The following is a 6,000-nucleotide window of genomic DNA, read 5'->3' on the forward strand; positions in this document are numbered from 1 at the left end:
ATTAAATCACATTATAATAAAGTGGATGTGAGGTGGAATTGGATCATGCTTGTGCACACTGTTGAAAACTTGGAGGTGACGTCTGCATCTACAATTCACTCCATGCTGAATTACTAAGCCCCGCTGTTGTCTAAGTTCAGCACTGAAGCAGAAGCAAATGTTTCTCCAGGAGGACAAAGTAAAATTGGTAGAAGCAGAAGAATATATCTTTCATTGCATTGTGGGCTGAGGAGTATTTAAAACAGCTTTAATTACTGATTTTCTTTTTCCATCGTTGAAGGACAAACACTGCTCAGGACGACAACTCACAGAAATTGATAGGTTTTCTTGGGTTTCTCACTGCTCTCGGGTGTGAATGCCTTTATTGAGGCTGGTGGCCAAAAATGAACAGAATATTCAGTGAAATCTGACCATACGGTGTATGATATCATGCGACTCTTGCATCTCTGCTTTTGTGATATAATTCAACATTTTATTTGTGATGTTAATTTTTGTACTGGAGCAATTAAACAAATGGAAAAACTCTTTGTACAGGTCCATGTTATAAAGCATTAATGACATTGGTGTGTGTTAACTGTTGCTACTTCAAGCTACAGTTACCATTTCGATCCAAAGGTTGGCTTGATAGCGTCTGACATCTTATTTTAGCAATCCATTGGGATTAGAATGCCAGTGAACTTGTTGGATTCTGAGAGTTACTATTACAGACGAAGCTATCCCAAAGATGTTAATGTACAACAAGCTATTTAAATACAGAATTTAAAATCTTTTATTTTTATTCCTTTAGCACAACTCTGGCACTTTCATCATATTATCATATGCAGAATCACAGCTTCAAAATTAATTCGTCATTCAGATTGAAATGATGATGAATTTATTATTCTGAGTCAAAGCATCAGTGTGATTCTCACTTTACAGAAGAGGAATAATGATTTTGGAACACGGCAAAGAAAAGATGAGACTAAGTTCAAAAGTGGACAACAAAAGTTAGGTGTGGTACAGAGAAGCAACAATTTGCTCTTGCAGACAAGGTTTAAATACTGAATATTTGAGTACTCCTTACATTGCATAGCAGTGTTTACAGTTCAAAAGTGCTCCTTTGCTCGTAATTTGAGATAGCTTTAGTTTGTGAAAGGTACCACAGAAATACAAGCCCTTCCTCCCTTCTACAAATGGGAACTTTAGATTTGTGGTTCTGAGGGTAGTAATGTTAATTGATAGATGACTATTGACAAAAATATTACAGGAAGAATAAAAACTTCCCTGCGTGCCTTCAAAACAGTACCGTGGAAATCTTTCCTACCAATGTCAGGTTAATGTCTTATCTGAATGATGAAGCTTCCAGTATTGCTGCACACTATTGGCCTATATTTTTGCACTAAAAGCTCTGGAATGCAACCCTCAGATTCACAATCAAGTGTGCTAATCCATGGCTGAAACTATTGGACATAACATATTACACAACACATTACAGGGGTTCCTGGGGGTCTGCTTCCTAGAATGATGCTGAAACCCAGAAACTATCTACTGCAAAAAACTGTAAAATGTAACAGGCTGGCCTGTGGGGAGAACAGTGGTGAATAGAATTTAATGCTGAAAAGTGTAAAGAGATGCATTTTGGGAGGACTAAAAAATCAAGGGAGTGCACGCTAAATGGTAGGACCTTGGAAACACAGAACATCAAAGGGGCTTTGGTCCTTGAAAGTAGCAGGACGGGCAGATAGTGGGTCTAATTCCTAGAATGATGCTGAAACTGAGAAAATGTCAGGGGCAGAAAAACTGTAAAATGCATGTTAGAAATAAATCACAGCAGCCTGATGTTTTGTAATGCAAATCTTAATAACAAGGCAATACTCAGGGTCTAACTGACCACAGCTGGTGAACATAAAATCACATATGTGAAAAAAAAACTCTCATCTACATGTGCCTCCTATGCATTTTTCAATTAAGATTCCTGTGTCCACATTTATAATGGAAACTTATATCAGCATTGCACACTGTAAATTAGTATCCAGCAATGGAGATGCTGTAGTTAACAGGGATGTATAGAAATAATGAAGCACATTTACAGAGTCAGGTCCATAATATATTTGGTTAAAGAGAGCTATAATGCAAATATAACAGTGACAAAACATATGACTAATATATATTTCAAATTATATTGCCCACCCTGTTCTGTCAGTTTGGTCCCTGATCAGCCCTGCTCTTTCCCTGGTTATTCTCTTGCTTCTAATATACTTACTAATTCCTTAATGATAAATACCAATGATTTTTAATGTCGCTGCTTCACTTTCAACATTTCTTTTCTAAGTAATCCCCCACCTACCCGTACTTTCTACTGTTAAAACTCATTGGGGTAATGTGCTTAAAACTGAGCCCCACTATGCCCAGAGTCATCACAAAAGCTACAGCTTTTATGAAGTACGCAAAGTTCCCCCAATTTACCTTTCAGTACCAGATTGATAGAAAGCAAGGACCCGGTTTGTATACAAATTATTTATTATGAACTATTTATTACAAGTAAGTAGACTATAGTCACAGATAAAGAGTTAAAAAAAAATTGGCACAGATCTCTACTAATTAGAATGTTAAAATCCATTTATGTATTCCCACTTACACACACAAACAGACAGGCAAAAATAGATTATGGCCATAGGGAAGGTCTGGAAAGACAGCTTGTTAGTCTTTATTCCCGATTCTGTGGCTGAGATGATCCATTGATTCTACCGCTGCCAGCACTTTGCTTCAGTCGTTTTTCTCCAGTTACTTCCACTGGTTGGTGAGAGACGTAAGGTTGCTCATTCATTCTTAACAAGTGTCTGACTTATCAGTTAAAATCCACAGCAGGAAGATAAACTGCTATTGTCAGGGTTTATTGCGAATTGTGACTCTGGAGAACAAAGAGCTCACTCCCAAGCTGGGAGTGAACACTTTCCAGCTCCAAACTGTTCAGTTACCTGAGAAATTGTTGGCAAGCAAAACAGTCTCCGTCATTGATAACTGTCACTAGTCCATAAACAGATCAATTTCTTGCTACTAGTTGCATTTGTACACCTTCACTGTAAACACGCTTGCAAATGCTGAGTTTTAAAATAACTCTTTCTCTTTCAGCCAATTTTTTTTAGTAAAAATAAAAAGACACCGTCCTGACATTATGCACCCCTAGGGCATCCACTGTTTTGAAACTTTAGCATCTACTGTAAGCTTCCTCTTTTTCATTATTCAATCTTCTGACATCTAACATTTTCTGCAATTGTTGGTCCCATTCTTTTTCGCCTTTTTGAGAATATGTTGGCTCTGCACTCTCTCTACTACCCTTTTAAATATTGCCTCGTGCACTGATATGGATTTTCCTGCAAATGGCTGCTCCCAGCCCACTTTGGCCAGATATCATTTTATCTTATTAAACCAGCCTTTTCTTAATTCAATACCTTTACTTCCAATCCATCTTTGTCCATAATCACCTTAAACTGATTATTGGTCATCATCACTGAAATACTCCCCCATCATTGCAGGCCTGGCTTCATTCTCTGAAATTAGGCCCAGCACTGCTCTCTCTTTTTTGCAGGCCTTTCCACTTGCTGGTCAAAAAAAGCTTTCCTGCACACTCCTGAAGAAATTTGCTTCCTCTCAGCCTTTCATATTTTGCCTATCCCAGTCAATATCAGGAAAGCTGAAGTCCCCTATTATTACCACGGGAAATGCGGGAGACGCGGTCAAGGGCGTTCTTGACCACTGTGGGGGGAAAGTTGTGCCACCACACCCGGCACCTTCCCCTGCAACCGCAGGAAGTGCTACACTTGCCCCCACACCTCCTCCCTCACCCCTATCCCAGCCCCCAAGATGACTTTCCATATTAAGCAGAGGTTCACCTAAACATCTGCCAATGTGGTATACTGTATCCATTGTACCCAGTGTGGCTTCCTCTACATTGGGGAAACCAAGTAGAGGCTTGGGGACCACTTTGCAGAACACCTCCGCTCGGTTTGCAATAAACAACTGCACCTCCCAGTCGCAAACCATTTCACCTCCCCCTCCCATTCTTCAGATGACATGTCCATCATGGGCCTCCTGCAGTGCCACAATGATGCCACCCGAAGGTTGCAGGAACAGCAACTCATTTTCCGCTTGGGAACCCTGCAGCCCAATGGTATCAATGTGGACTTCACCAGCTTCAAAATCTCCCCTTCCCCCACCGCATCCCAAAACCAGCCCAGTTCGTCCCCTCCCCCTACTGAACCACACAACCAACCCAGCTCTTCCCCGCCACCCACTGCATCCCAAAACCAGCCCAGCCTGCCTCTGCCTCCCTAACCTGTTCTTCCTCTCACCCATCCCTTCCTCCCACCCCAAGCCGCACCTCCATTTCCTATCTACTAACCTCATCCCACCTCCTTGACCTGTCCGTCTTCCCTGGACTGACCTATCCCCTCCCTACCTCCCCACCTCTCCTCTACTCTCCACCTATCTTCTTTTCTCTCCATCTTCGATCCACCTCCCCTCTCTCCCTATTTATTCCAGAACCCTCTCCCCATCCCCCTCTCTGATGAAGGGTCTAGGCCCGAAACGTCAGCTTTTGTGCTCTTGAGATGCTGCTTGGCCTTCTGTGTTCATCCAGCTTCACACTTTATTACCTTGGATTCTCCAGCATCTGCAGTTCCCATTATCACTGTCAGACATTAAATCGTGTTTTTCTCTGCACAAATGCTACCTTATCTCCTGAGCCCGTGCGGAATCGTTTAAATGAATACACTACATTCTTGCTAATTCCCTTAAATACGTATTATTATTTTCAGAGACCTTCCCACAAAACCTACCTATGTAAGAATGAGTACAATTATTGAAACTTGAGAGTGGGCTTAAGGTGTTCGGGCACATCCATCCTGCGTCGTTGAACTTGTTTTATTTTTGGCGTAATCACTCTTTTAGCAAAGAAAATCCATTCGGCTGATGGCCAGAGGGTGCAATATTGTGCTGCTTTCAATCTGACCGGAGGTCAACGTTACACTTATTCAAGAGGCACGTGTTGGTGCCGCAGCCATCGCTCCTGCTGTGAATGGTTTTGATCTCGTCGTTTCTGTTCTCAAAGTGTCAATAACAGGGCTGTCCACCGCTCCCATAGCAACTCACTCGGTTACTACAAACAATGGAACTTTGAGCTCTCAGCCTTGAGCATAGAACGCGGAACCGAGGAGGAAGGTACAAGGCGACGATTCATTTCAAATTGTCTTCACCCGGCGCCCTGCTTTCTCGACTTTACCTTCTTCAGAAAAGATGGAAGCTAGACAAATGTATTTCTCTAACAAATGGGGGATGCTGGAGAAGCTCGCCAGGCTGACAACAGCCGTGGAGAGAGAAACAGAGATAATGGGGACTGCAGATGCTGGAGATTCCAAGATAATAAAATGTGAGGCTGGATGAACACAGCAGGCCAAGCAGCATCTCAGGAGCACAAAAGCTGACGTTTCGGGCCTAGACCCTTCATCAAAGAGGGGGATGGGGAGAGGGAGCTGGAATAAATAGGGAGAGAGGGGGAGGCGGACCGAAGATGGAGATGTTCTTGTTCCTGATTTAATCATCCACCGCTCTTTCGGACCACATCTATCGCAGTTTGTTGCTCCTCAGAGATGTCAGCACAGACTTCACGAGCCCTCTTGTGCGGATTTATTTTTAAACTTACAGTCTGAATAAAACTAACCACGGATAAAGTGAGCCTACTTTGCTTGTCTTCTAAAATTAACAGATATTGTCGAGTTTGATTAAAGGGCAAGGACTACCTGATAGTTGCTGTTTGTTCATATTGGGCGTTCCCTCTGCACCTCTTATCTGCCTCCATCAAATGCAAATGACATGTCTTTGTCCTCCAATGCAATGTCTCAACAGCCTCGAACATTTTTCACTTTTACAATGCGGAAATCCCTGCACGTTTAGAGTCATAGACTTGTCCCACACAGAAACAGACCCTTTGGTCCAACTCATCCATGCTGGCCAGATATTTTA

At 42.2% G+C, this 6,000-nt stretch overlaps 1 protein-coding gene across 1 annotated transcript in view; it reads right to left on the reverse strand.

Annotated features, from left to right (window-relative positions):
• Positions 1-5,474, reverse strand: part of LOC125458433 (cyclin-dependent kinase-like 4) — a 67,471-nt gene extending 61,997 nt beyond the window's left edge. Inside the window, exon 1 of the mRNA XM_059650638.1 lies at positions 4,818-5,474. The gene's annotated coding sequence lies outside the window, so the exon portion shown is untranslated. The remainder of the gene's footprint in view (positions 1-4,817) is intronic.
• Between the last annotated feature and the right edge of the window lie 526 nt (positions 5,475-6,000).

The sequence above is a fragment of the Stegostoma tigrinum genome, chromosome 13, assembly GCF_030684315.1.
Source record: "Stegostoma tigrinum isolate sSteTig4 chromosome 13, sSteTig4.hap1, whole genome shotgun sequence".
NCBI classification, from domain to species: Eukaryota; Metazoa; Chordata; class Chondrichthyes; order Orectolobiformes; family Stegostomatidae; genus Stegostoma; species Stegostoma tigrinum.